We start from the raw sequence: 15,115 nt of genomic DNA, 5'->3' as shown, positions 1-15,115 counted from the left end.
CACACACAATCACACACACACACACACACACACACACACACACACACACACACATACACACACACACACACACACACACACACACACACACACACACACACACACACACACACACACACACACACACACACACACCATCATCAGTTTCTCTAATTTGATAAAAGGTTAGTGTTATTTCCAATGTGTGGCCCTAACAAATCACCAGTTATTTATGCTCCTTACACACACACACACACACACACACACACACACACACACACACACACACACACACACACACACACACACACCCTTACCGTCATCAGTTTCTCTAATTTGATAAAAGGTTAGTGTTATTTCCAATGTGTGGCCCTAACAAATCACCAGTTATTTATACTCCTTACACACACACACACACACACACACACACACACACACACACACACACACACACACACACACTTAAAATATAGACTTATACCCTCACACACACATTTATATAGATTAGATTATTTTAATGTGGGTTTAGACTTTAGCAGATGTTCTTCTTGAGAATTTGAAGAGTATAAATATACTGGGAGACTGCATTTCCAACAATGCAACAGGTGTTCATTCATTAATTTGATTGAGTAAATGAAAATACAATAGTAAAAATTATGTATAATTATATAACTTATGTCCCTAAAATGGCTTTAAGACATTGCAATTACTAGAACAATGGGTATATGAATGAGGCAACAGATTAAAAAAAAAACATATTATGTAAAGTATATCTGTGTAATCAGCAATAAAGCATGTAGTTATATTAACTGTATGTTAAAGCTTTCAAAAACCTGCTGCTAAATTGCGATTTGCAGTTATAAGATGATTTAAATGATTATTTATAGCATTTAATATCATTTTAAATTGTTAAATAGCTTATAAAAACTTACAAAGTGGATTTAGAATATAATATAAACTTTAATTTTCTGAATCTTTTTTGCTTGCTGCTTGTTTTAACATTCCATTCATTTACTTCCTGTTCAGAGCTGGGTCAAAGTTCAGTATGTTTCTTCCTGCTTATAAACTGCACAGAGAGAAAGTCCAAGCTGCAATTTTTAGGAAAGCTCAAGCTATTAGAGCCATATTATTTTAAAGTAATTTGTGCTGTGACCGGGAAAACAGCTTAAAAGAAGATTCTACTGCTTAACAAAAGGCTCATGATCATGTTTACCAATCTCAAATTAAAAAAAAAAGCCATTAAGCAGTTTTAAAAAAACAAATGAAAAAGATTTCAGTTAAAATACACATCTGTAAATATCCAACGCAGCCCACAGTCTAAATAAAAAAACCCTCATACTAGTTTAATACAAGGAATACTCCATTTAGATATTTAAAAGTTATTCAAGGCAAACAGTCTTTAAAGCGACAGTATACTATAACAAATAATTTAAACAATAAAAGGTTGTGTTTTCTGTACAGTCAACCAAATCCACTGTTTTCCTCTCTTTTTTTAATATATAATCAGTATGGGAAAAACAAAAACAAAAGCGCAAGTTATATTTATAGAAAAGATTAAATGCGTTAATGAATAGAAGTGAAGGTAATACCGTGTTACACATATTACTGTCTATTAATGACTTACGTCTATAATAAAGGGAAATAGAATATTAATAAGTTAGTAGGACTTTAATAGAATAGTAATAAGTTAGTAGGACTTTAATAGAATATTAATAAGTTAGTAGGACTTTAATAGAATATTAATAAGTTAGTAGGACTTTAATAGAATATTAATAAGTTAGTAGGACTTTAATAGAATATTAATAAGTTAGTAGGACTTTAATAGAATAGTAATAAGTTAGTAGGACTTTAATAGAATATTAATAAGTTAGTAGGACTTTAATAGAATAGTAATAAGTTAGTAGGACTTTAATAGAATATTAATAAGTTAGTAGGACTTTAATAGAATAGTAATAAGTTAGTAGGACTTTAATAGAATAGTAATAAGTTAGTAGGACTTTAATAGAATATTAATAAGTTAGTAGGACTTTAATAGAATAGTAATAAGTTAGTAGGACTTTAATAGAATAGTAATAAGTTAGTAGGACTTTAATAGAATATTAATAAGTTAGTAGGACTTTAATAGAATATTAATAAGTTAGTAGGACTTTAATAGAATAGTAATAAGTTAGTAGGACTTTAATAGAATATTAATAAGTTAGTAGGACTTTAATAGAATAGTAATAAGTTAGTAGGACTTTAATAGAATATTAATAAGTTAGTAGGACTTTAATAGAATAGTAATAAGTTAGTAGGACTTTAATAGAATAGTAATAAGTTAGTAGGACTTTAATAGAATATTAATAAGTTAGTAGGACTTTAATAGAATAGTAATAAGTTAGTAGGACTTTAATAGAATAGTAATAAGTTAGTAGGACTTTAATAGAATATTAATAAGTTAGTAGGACTTTAATAGAATAGTAATAAGTTAGTAGGACTTTAATAGAATATTAATAAGTTAGTAGGACTTTAATAGAATAGTAATAAGTTAGTAGGACTTTAATAGAATATTAATAAGTTAGTAGGACTTTAATAGAATAGTAATAAGTTAGTAGGACTTTAATAGAATATTAATAAGTTAGTAGGACTTTAATAGAATAGTAATAAGTTAGTAGGACTTTAATAGAATAGTAATAAGTTAGTAGGACTTTAATAGAATATTAATAAGTTAGTAGGACTTTAATAGAATAGTAATAAGTTAGTAGGACTTTAATAGAATATTAATAAGTTAGTAGGACTTTAATAGAATAGTAATAAGTTAGTAGGACTTTAATAGAATAGTAATAAGTTAGTAGGACTTTAATAGAATATTAATAAGTTAGTAGGACTTTAATAGAATAGTAATAAGTTAGTAGGACTTTAATAGAATATTAATAAGTTAGTAGGACTTTAATAGAATAGTAATAAGTTAGTAGGACTTTAATAGAATATTAATAAGTTAGTAGGACTTTAATAGAATAGTAATAAGTTAGTAGGACTTTAATAGAATAGTAATAAGTTAGTAGGACTTTAATAGAATAGTAATAAGTTAGTAGGACTTTAATAGAATAGTAATAAGTTAGTAGGACTTTAATAGAATAGTAATAAGTTAGTAGGACTTTAATAGAATAGTAATAAGTTAGTAGGACTTTAATAGAATAGTAATAAGTTAGTAGGACTTTAATAGAATAGTAATAAGTTAGTAGGACTTTAATAGAATATTAATAAGTTAGTTGGACTTTAATAGAATATTAATAAGTTAGTAGGACTTTAATAGAATATTAATAAGTTAGTAGGACTTTAATAGAATAGTAATAAGTTAGTAGGACTTTAATAGAATATTAATAAGTTAGTAGGACTTTAATAGAATAGTAATAAGTTAGTAGGACTTTAATAGAATAGTAATAAGTTAGTAGGACTTTAATAGAATAGTAATAAGTTAGTAGGACTTTAATAGAATATTAATAAGTTAGTAGGACTTTAATAGAATAGTAATAAGTTAGTAGGACTTTAATAGAATAGTAATAAGTTAGTAGGACTTTAATAGAATAGTTTAATAGAATAGTAATAAGTTAGTAGGACTTTAATAGAATAGTAATAAGTTAGTAGGACTTTAATAGAATATTAATAAGTTAGTAGGACTTTAATAGAATAGTAATAAGTTAGTAGGACTTTAATAGAATATTAATAAGTTAGTAGGACTTTAATAGAATAGTAATAAGTTAGTAGGACTTTAATAGAATAGTAATAAGTTAGTAGGACTTTAATAGAATATTAATAAGTTAGTAGGACTTTAATAGAATAGTAATAAGTTAGTAGGACTTTAATAGAATATTAATAAGTTAGTAGGACTTTAATAGAATAGTAATAAGTTAGTAGGACTTTAATAGAATATTAATAAGTTAGTAGGACTTTAATAGAATAGTAATAAGTTAGTAGGACTTTAATAGAATATTAATAAGTTAGTAGGACTTTAATAGAATAGTAATAAGTTAGTAGGACTTTAATAGAATATTAATAAGTTAGTAGGACTTTAATAGAATAGTAATAAGTTAGTAGGACTTTAATAGAATAGTAATAAGTTAGTAGGACTTTAATAGAATATTAATAAGTTAGTAGGACTTTAATAGAATAGTAATAAGTTAGTAGGACTTTAATAGAATATTAATAAGTTAGTAGGACTTTAATAGAATAGTAATAAGTTAGTAGGACTTTAATAGAATATTAATAAGTTAGTAGGACTTTAATAGAATAGTAATAAGTTAGTAGGACTTTAATAGAATAGTAATAAGTTAGTAGGACTTTAATAGAATAGTAATAAGTTAGTAGGACTTTAATAGAATATTAATAAGTTAGTAGGACTTTAATAGAATATTAATAAGTTATATCTAAGAATAAAAATATAAGTATATTGATAGGAAAAAAAACATTTACCTTATTCTTGATGATGAATTTTTAAAACTGACAACAGTATTTATATGAGATTATTAATTTAAATAACAGTACCATTACTTTTCATTCATTTTTTGTGTTCTTTTCTTTAAAAGTCCAGCTATTTCTTGTTGTCTGTTTCTTCAAACTGTAAAGAGACCAATCCATATCTTCAGTTTTATCTAATAACATCTTTATTTGAGCAAATTCTGTGGCATCTTCAGTGTATTAAGAGTTTTTTGACCATCAATAAAAAAATTGAATTTTGTCAGGGAAAATTAATTGAGCTTTAGCATCCAGTTTCTTCAAACTTTTATAAATGGAATACAGGCTTTTCTTTTAGTAATAACTGAAGAAGTATAATCATTATCAAACTTGATAATGTTATCTTTTACTTTTACTGGAGAATTATCCCAGGCAGTTTTCAACACCAAATCCTTAACTTGGCTGGAAAGGATCTTAACAATGATAGATCTGGTAACCAGAGGGTTTTTTTCAGTGAAGCTGAAAGAGATTTATTGGCTCTCCAAATAGCAAAAGAGAGCCTCTGGAATGTTAAGAACTTTTGGTAACCAGTTATTCAAAAAGTCTAACCTACTGTCCCCTTCTTCTTTGGAACTCCATATATCCTGATGTTGTTTCTACTATATCTACTCTCTAGATTTTTTTCTACGTTCTCCAGCAGCAATTTATTTTCTTTTAAAGTGAATTCTGTATGGTTTTCATTCTCTGCCATTCTTACATGTAAGTCACTTACTGCTTCCTCTTTTGATAAGATCTGTGCAGATTATTGTTTTAAGATTTCATTTAACATGTCCATTTGTTTTCTGCAATCTTCTTTTATGTAGCACATTTTGGTCTCAAGCTTTTATCTACTTTAGTAGAAAGTTCCTGGATACTTCCTTAATCAGTGAATGTTCTTGAAGGTTCACCTTTGAGTGGCTCATTTTGATTAAACAGGCAGTAAAAATTCTGATAGGAAAAAGTAAAAAAAGTCTTATAAACTTGATTTTTCTTTCAAAATATTACCTATGTTTGTTTAGGAGGCTCAGAATATATAACAAAATAATTTTTTGTTGGATTTTTATTATAAAATCCTATCAGAAAGAATAAAAGGAAGCAGAGCAAACACTCTGTGCTGCTAGCTGAGCACAGCCCTGGCCATGTCCCATGTGTTTACTTATTTGCATTTTTTCCATATTTATTTGATACTTTAATAACAAGAAGACAGATACAATACTACAGTACTTAAACACCGTACACATGTTCAAAATCTAATCCAACTATCATGCTTAACCATTATGAAATAATCTGTTTTTATCAAATATCTTATAAAATGATTCATAAAAATAAAATCTGAATATGAAATCAAGAATATCTTTTATCAATTAGAAAATAATCAATTTCATATATAGAAATACATCAAGGATGTTAGAGTATCGGGTATACAGTGATCCTTGTGTATCACTGATGTATGTTACAAATCATTTTATATCTCTTAGACAAATCATATTATTATTTTTCATCCTATTCAAGCATGGCCTTGTTCCTTTATATGTTAATGTACAGAGTTTGTTATCTAGGCAATGGGATTGCTTTGTATTCTTGAATATCACAAAGGAATATACTTCTTCAGATATTGTAATAAAAGGTGCCGGTTAAAGCAAATGCTTTATCAACATCTTCTGTTGTCTTGCAAATAGTTAGTTTGCTGATATGAGTTTACTTTTAATTGCATTATAGTTTATCTACATTATGCTTCCTAGGAGCATTTTCTTATGGTGAGATGGAGGAGCTTTGCTTTTCTGTGCTCTAAAATTAATGATTTGGCAGTATTTCTGAGACAGGGACATTTTCTGGATGCTTTATTATAATTACATCTATGTTGCCCCTTCCCCCTTTGATTCTAATTTAAGTATGCTGAATGACAGGTGTTCTGGTGAGGTATTTAAAGGAAAGCAATTAAAATATAGTTTTTCAAAAGATTTGAAATTTCAATAAATGTTGAAATCTCCTAGAAGCATGGATTACTGGATATAATAATTGTCTGCACATGCAAGGAAAAAGAGTTATTTACTTCTGTTTAATACCCATAGCCATTTATGGCATCAAAATATTTTAGGGCTGCATTTCTTAAATAAGTAGCTTACCAAAAAATAACTGACAGTATGTGAAAAAAGCAAGGGATAAGAAATAAATTTACACAAATTGTTAGTCTAGCATGCACTGTTAAGGATACATCAAGAACTGTTTGCCATTTTTTTTCATATTTGCATTTATTGTTTTTATATCCGAGTGAGATGCATATTGTTTTTGGAGTATAGTATCAAATGTCATGGTGGGAAATAGAATGCACTGCCATTGTCTGTGTAATGTGGTGCACCGGAGGTATCACTGGTTGTTTTCTACAAATTGTGAATATATCTGCCTAGCTATATCATCATCATCATCTTCTTTCGGCTGTTCCCGTTAGGGGTCACCACAGCAGAGCATCTGTTTCCATTTCTTCATGTCCTCTGCATCTTGCTCTGTCACACCAACCACCTGCATGTCCTCTCTCACCACATCCATAAACCTTATCTTAGGCCTTCCTCTTTTCCTGTTACCTGGTAGCTTCATCCTTAGCATCTTTTTCCCAATATACTCAGCATCCCCCATCAGCACATGTCTAAACCAATGTAATCATGCCTCTCTGGCTTTGTCTCCAAACCTTCCAACCTGGGTTGACCTTCTAATATACTTATTCCTGATCCTGTCTGCCCTCGTCACACCCAGTGCAAATCTTAACATCTTTAACTCTGTCACATCCAGCTCTAACTCCTGCCTTTTCGTCAATGCCACTGTCACCAACCCATATAACATAGCTGGTCTCACTACCCTCTTGAGGACCTTCCATTTCACTCTTACTGGTACTTGTCTGTCACAAATCACTCCTGACACTCCATCCTGCCTGTACTCTCTTCTTCACCTCTCTTCCACACTCACCATTACTCTGAACTGTTGATCCCATTTACTTAAACTCATCCACCTTCGCCACCTCTACTCCCTGAATCCTCACCATTCCTCTATCCTCCCTCTCATTCACACACATATATTCTGTCTTAGTCCTACTGACCTTCATTCCTCTTTTCTCTAGAGCATATCTCCATCTCTCCAGGGTCTTCTCCACCTGTTCCCTACTCTCACTACAGATCACAATGTCATCTGCAAACATCATAGTCCATGAGGACTCCTGTCTGATCTCGTCTGTCAACCTGTCCATCACCATTGCAAATAAGAAAGGGCTCAGAGCTGATCCTTGATGTAATCCCACCTCCACCTTAAATGCATCCATCACTCCCGCCATAGAACTCACCACTGTCACACTACCCTTGTACATATCCTGTTCCACTCTTACATACTTCTCTGACACTCCCGACTTCCTCATACAATACCACAATTCCTCTCTAGGTACCCTGTCATGTGCTTTCTCTAAGCCTACAAAAACACAATGCAACTCCTTCTAACCTTCTATGTACTTCTCCATCAACACTCTCAGAGCAAATATCACATCTGTAGTGCTCTTTCCCGGCATGAATCCATACTGCTGATCACTAATCATCATGTCCCTTCTTAACCTAGCTTCCACTACTCTTTCCCATAACTTCATGCTGTGACTGATCAGTTTAATCCCTCTGTAGTTACACAGCTCTGCACATCACCCTTATTCTTAAAAATCGGTACCAAAACACTTTTTCTCCATTCCTCAGGCATCCTCAAACTTTCCAAGATTTCAATAAACAATCTGGTTAAAAACTCCACTGCCATTTCACGTAAACACCTCCATGCTTCCACAGGTATGTCATCTGGACGAGCAGCCTTTCCATTCTTCATCCTCTTCATAGCAATCCTTATTTCCTCCTTGCTAATCCATTGCGCTTCATGATTCACTATCCGCACATCATCCAACCATCTGTCCCTCTCATTCTCTTCATTCATCAACCCTCAAAGTACTCTTTCCATCTGCTCAACACACTCTCCTCGCTTGTGCATATGTTTCCCTCATTATCCTTTATCACCTTTACCTGCTGCACATCTTTCCTAGCTCGGTCCTTCTGTCTAGCCAATCGGTACAGGTCCTTTTCTCCCTCCTTAGTGTCCAACCTTTCATACAACTCTTCATATGCCTTATCCTTAGCCTTCACCACCTCTCTCTTTGCCATGCACCTCATCTCCTTATACTCCTGTCTACTTTCTTCATCTCTCTGACAATCCCACTTCTTCTTTGCCATCCTCTTTCTCTGTATACTCTCCTGTACTTCCTCATTCCACCATTATGTCTCCTTGTCGTCCTTCCTCTGTCCAGATGTCATCCCAAGCACCTTTCTAGCAGTCTCCCTTACTAGCTCTGCTGTAGTTATCCAGCTGTTCGGTAACTCTTCATTGCCACCCAGTGCCTGTCTTAACTCTTCCCTGAACTCCACCTCACAATTGCCCTTTTTCAATTTCCACCATTTGATCCTTGGTGCTGCCCTCACACTCCTCCTCCTCTTCTTGATCACCAATGTCATCCTACAAACCACCATCCTATGCTGCCTAACTACACTTTCCCCGGTCAACACTTTACAGTCTCCAATCACCTTCAAACTGGCCCAATTACATAAGTTATAATCCACCTGTGTGCATCTTCTTCCACTTTTGCATGGCACCCTATGCTCCTCCCTCTTGTTAAAATACTTATTCACCACAGCCATGTCCATCTTTTTCACAAATTCCACTACCATCTGACCTTCTGCATTCCTTTGTTTAACACCATACCTACCCATCACTTTCTCATCCCCTCTGTTCCCTTCACCAACATGCCCATTGAAATCTGCTCCAATCACCACTCTCTCACCCTTGGGTACAGTCATCACCACTTCATCCAACTCACTCCAAAATTTTTCTTTCTCATCCATTGCACACCCAACTTGTGGAGCATATACACTAACAACATTCATCATTACACCATCAATTTCCAGCTTCATAAACATCACTCTATCCGACACTCTTTTCACCTCCAAAACACTCTTAGCATACTATTCTTTCAGGATAACTCCTATGCCATTTCTCCTCGCATCCACACCATGATAAAACTATTTGAACCCACTTCTGATACACCTAGCCTTACTCCGCTTCCATCTGGTCTCTTGCACACACAATATACCAACCTTCCTTCTGTCCATCATATTGGCTAGCTCTCTCCCTATACCAGTCATACTGCCAACATTCAAAGTTCTGACCCTCACTACCTTTTCTCCTCTCTTCCTAGATATATATATATATATATATATATATATATATATATAGTGAATATCTATCTGTCTGTATATATATATATATATATATATATATATATATATATATATATATATATATATATTTATATATACATATATATTCATGTGTATGTTAGTATTAACAAAACTAACTGATGTACAAATTATTGTAATATGGCTGAGAAGAGGTTGAAGAAATTTGTTACTAATACTTGCACTGTACATTTTGCAGTGTGGCAGTATTCAGCAAGAATTAGTTTAATCATGTAGGCAAAGTTATTTCATATTTCTCAAAAAAAAAAATTGGTTGGCATATAAAAACTCATGTCTGGCTAGGCAGTGTGATAGACTCTATATTGTTAGGTTCTACCATTTCCACGATATGAAAAGGTGTTTGTGAAAATTTTAGGAAAAGTTTTGTGAAAACATTTAAGTCTGGTTGGATAGAACTGTTGAAATTCTATACCTAGGTTCTTTAGTTTCCAGATTATAAAAAGCTGTTTAAGAAAACTTAGGGAAAATATAATTTTTGATTTTTTTTGTTTTGCTTTATAATATGTTATAGTATTGATACAAAAAAGTGTTGAATATATTACCTGTTATCTTAAAGAAGAATATTTACTGACTTCAATTCGTATTTGCATATTTCGGTAGTATTTATTGTTCAGAGGATCTTTATATTTGTTTGCCTTATGCTTTTTAATAGGATTCCTCAGAATTCTCAGGAATCTAAGGATGCAGGTAGGTTGTAGATGTGTGACATTCCTTAGCTCCTAAATGTGATTGAGTGTATTTATGTATTTATTTATTGACATTTGATTCCTGGAGAAGTCTGACTGGGTAAGAGCCTCAGAGGTCTGAGGAGAAAACTTCCGAAGTAATGCAAACCGTATTAAGAATAATTATTTTTCAGTATTTACAATAATATAAGAATAGATGTAATTTAATTATATCAAATTAGACATAATGTGTAAACATTGGTTAAGATTAAATACAAGTTATATGACAATGATTTAAAAGTTAGAGTAATTTTAGCCAATTTATTGAGAAATTAAAAGTAATTAAGTGTAATATAAACATTGGAATATGAAGGGAGAGAAAAGCATGCTTATGGTATATTTAGAAAGAAACCACTGGAGAGAAATTTATAGAAGTATGGAAGTGAGTGAGTGAAGAAGGGAGAGTAAGCAGATGACAGGTATGGATACATATTTGTCCATATTTAGGGATATAATTTATCCTAGTGTTGAGCTAGAACAGAGCTGATGTTTGGCTAGGAATTCTTGTAAATGGTTTTGAAGGACAGGAGGGAGGGTACTGACCTGATGGATAAAGAAAAGGAGTGGCGGCATCATACAAGTACGAACAATGTCCAGCAGATTTGGTAGGTTTCTGGATAGACACGAGTTTTTGGTCATTGAATCATAATGACTGACTAGGAACAAAGCTGTGTATATGTTAGTTAATGGGGTAGTTCTAACAATTTTATGTTTTTTAGTGCTGTAGAGTAGCAGATTTTGACAGGTGTATTTTCAGCAAATTTAGCTACTTTGTTATAGCATTGCTCAAGTTCTGATTTTTGTGATGCCTAAAGGTAAGGATGGGAGCACCATTGTGGGGAGGAGATACGTAGTGGCAAATGTAGCTTTAGGTGGGTCGGTGAGAACGTTTTTGGCTCTATAACTCTGTAAAGCATCCCTAGCTTTTGATGAGTTTATCTTGTATGATTTGTATAATTTTCTTGCACAGTTTTTCCACTGTATGCTAAGTGTGAGTCTGCCAGTTTGTGCGCACACAAAGACAGTAGTATAAATAGGTTCCCTAGAAAGAACGAGTATAAATAGGTTCCCTAGAAAGAACTATGTGAAAGTTAAATATTCTGTCTGGTTTATGAATGCAACAAATATTTAGGAAGGAAGGAAAGAAAGGAAACATCCCTTAATAACAGAACATTAATAACAGAACATTGCACATATTCTTATGCAGTCTAACCAGATAAAGAAAATCTTGCAAACAAACAAACAAGGGATGAAACGTGTGACAAGTTAACGATACAGAGTAACAAATTGTGGCACCTACCCCTAGCATTCTTACATTACAAAGGTGTTAAAAGTAATAGCTGCACAATGTGTTAAAGTTGAAAAGGCAATATAGTGGAATCATTTTCAAATACAGGTATCAAATAAGTGGTCCATATGTCAGGAAAAATCAATTGCAGTAGCATCCATAGCATCTGGAGTAGCCATCCTAACGAACAATAACATATCAAGACTGAAGTTAGTCATAATCTTAAAAAAAATCATTTAAAAAATTTTGTAACAGTAGCTGCTGCAAAAGATAATGTTTCCATGTGTGACATCAGTACAAAACAAATAGCTGGCTCACCCTAAGTTAGGAAAAGGCAAGCTAAATCCCACTGAATGTGTTTCAAAACATAGAGTTTAAACCATAAGAACAAGAGGACTGCATATGACATGGTTAAAAACAGTTACCTGAAAAGGTATTTAAATACCACAGTGCCACAGTGTCAAAATGCACTAATTCCATGGCTAAAAACATCCACAGACAGCTAAACAAAACAATTCTCAAATTCCATTGCCAGATAAAATATGCTGAAATCTGAAGGGTATAAAAATGAGAACGCTGCCACACAACAAGATCTCAGTGTACAGAAAACTCAGACAGAATATTCCAGGAATGAAAAAAATAAAAGTAAGAGACCAAAATTGTTTAGTTGTGTGCTTTGGTTTAGTTACCATTCGTTGTCATGTTGAAAGCTTAACTATATCATCATCTCATCCATTCCAATGCAATTCATTTGGAGTGCATAAAGAATAACAAAAACATTGCTTTCCAACTAAAGTAACATTGGCAACTTAAAGGTGTGACTAATTACCTTCCAGACTTATTAAAGATAGGAATTATGTTTACATTCCAAGATACCATGTGAGTCCCTTTGGCGAGTATAGAAGATAGCAGAAAACATTGCCTTTTAGACAAGTTTATATTGCAAAGCTTCCTCTTTTTGTAGTTATGGTATTATCATGTCTTAAATGTTTATTTTTTAAATTGTAGCAAGTTAAAAGGGATGATTACTGAAGAAACAATTTGCTTCTTTGTATGACCTTCAGTTGGGTCTGTAAAGGCATATGACAGAAAGTAAGTTGATTTAGTGAGGGTACCCTTGTGGTTATAACATTGGTTTCGGCATAAGTCATTCGTAGATTTAATCCATTCTGTTGAGTGAATATGAACACTGTGTGTAGGTTCAGGATGCTATAATATTCTAGTCTTCTTAACCATGGAAATGAAAAGCTGTCAGAGTGCTGTTCATGTGATATTTGTCAACTTAGCTGCTATAAATAAAGGCATTTTGTGACACTTTGTGTAGCATATAAATGGCAACTTAGCTGTCATGCAGTCACATAGTACTTGATTTAAAGCCAGCAGATTTAAGCTAATTTCAAATTTCATCAGCATGCCTATCAGCCATAGGCAGAAATTCTCTCTTGTTGTAATTAATGTAATTCATTTAAGATGAAAATTGTTTCTACTGCACAAGCCTTGGCAAACTTGCAGCAACAACATGCCTGTTTGTCTGTACAGATTCACTCCACAAACCAGGTTTAGTGTCTTGTTCATAATAACAGTGATGATAAAAACAGAGTTCCCTTTGATAATAATAATTAAATGCTATAGAAGAACAAAGTATGCTGATTAAAAAATAAAGGTGCATACAGTGGTGGGGGAAATAATTAAAGAACAATTTGAGAACAAAAAAACAGGCATAACAAGGTATTTTGTATTATAGAACAGCATTTTATCAAATTCATGCCACTTGTCTGATAAAATTAATAGAGGAAATGGATATATCGTACCACAGTAACAAAGCTGTTGGACAGTTTGTTTGTTTGTATGTGTATGAAAATGTAATATCAAGTCTACTGGACAATAAAAATTGATAGCATAAGGGAGTGCATTGGGAAACATTTGCCAGGAGGTTTCAGGATTTAGTAAGAAGGAAGAACAGATTCTATATGATGTTAAGGTGCACCCTGGGCATAATATAAATTAACTGAAAACAGATAGTTACATAAAGAGATGTATGCAATCTGAATGCGATAGCTGCGCAGAACATTTTCCAATATGGAAGACTTCTATTACAGAAAATACAAACTTTTTATAAATGTATATTTCACATGTTCAAATCTGAGTATACTGTTATTGCTATATAAATCTCTGGAGTATAAAACTCATTACATTTTGCAGACTTTTGTCCTTTTAAGTTTCAACGGTGAAAAATGATTATACTTTTTCTCTACTCTGTGTTCGGATTCTAAAAAAAACTACTGGCTTATGTCTTCATCATTTCTTTACAACTGTCGGTTGTAGTTGCATGCAATAAACAGCATTATTTCAGCATGTATCTCTGTGTTTTTGAATTTTAATAGATGCAGACCTAAACTACAGCCTACTAGGAATGCATGCTTCAAAAGAAAAACTGGTCTAGTTTACTGTGCAATATTATACTTCACATGTCCTAACGAAAGTAATCGACTTAATGTTAACACGTTGCTAAACTATGCCTTTTAGACATGATATAGCATTTTTTCTGGCAGGGATACCAGACTTAGTGCATAAGTGTCGCACAGCCAACAAATATTATGTGATGTCTAAGCAATACCCATTTTTTTAACATGATTCATGTGATACTCAATAATATACTTAATGTACTTATATCGACAGATGCATAACCGTGTAGTTTCTTCTAACAAGTTTGCTTGAATCAATTATTTCTACTGTATCTATTTTCTGCTGTCATTTTTCATTTAGTCTTATGAATTCCATGTGTTTGTAAAATAGAAAAGTAGATTGAGACGTACAAAAGAAAAAAGGGAATAAACTAGGAATAAGATAGCAGGGCAGGTGGTAGAAAAAGAGTCTCATATAATTCTGGATTGCAGTTAACCTTGACATTCTGTAATTAGAAAATATTTATGACTGATCTTAAGCATATTGGAAGTTTCTTTAAGTTATATTACGATTGTAACAATGTCAATCTCCTGGATAGCCCGTGGAGGTTTTGAGGGCAATAGGTAAGCTCTAGGGTGGAATTCAGAAAGCTGGTACACAATGTGTATGTTTTGTACTGACCAGGTCTGTTGTACACTAATTGTTATATAAACTACTTTTGGTAATCATTCTCTCTGATGTACAGTAAGACTGGGACTTAGTGTGCTAGTGAGGTGCACTGATATAATGCTGATGTGGAGAGATTTAGAGATAGGCTGCTTACCCAAAGGGTGAGATTCAGATCGGCCATCTATACTTTGACCAGCCATTGACTCCATTGTACATCTTACTTACAGTGCGAACAGATGTCTAATTCA

Source organism: Protopterus annectens, chromosome 14.part0 (genome assembly GCF_019279795.1).
Source record: "Protopterus annectens isolate FY-2018-M chromosome 14.part0, PAN1.0, whole genome shotgun sequence".
NCBI classification, from domain to species: domain Eukaryota; kingdom Metazoa; phylum Chordata; order Ceratodontiformes; family Protopteridae; genus Protopterus; species Protopterus annectens.
Note: the sequence above shows the minus strand (reverse complement) of the source record.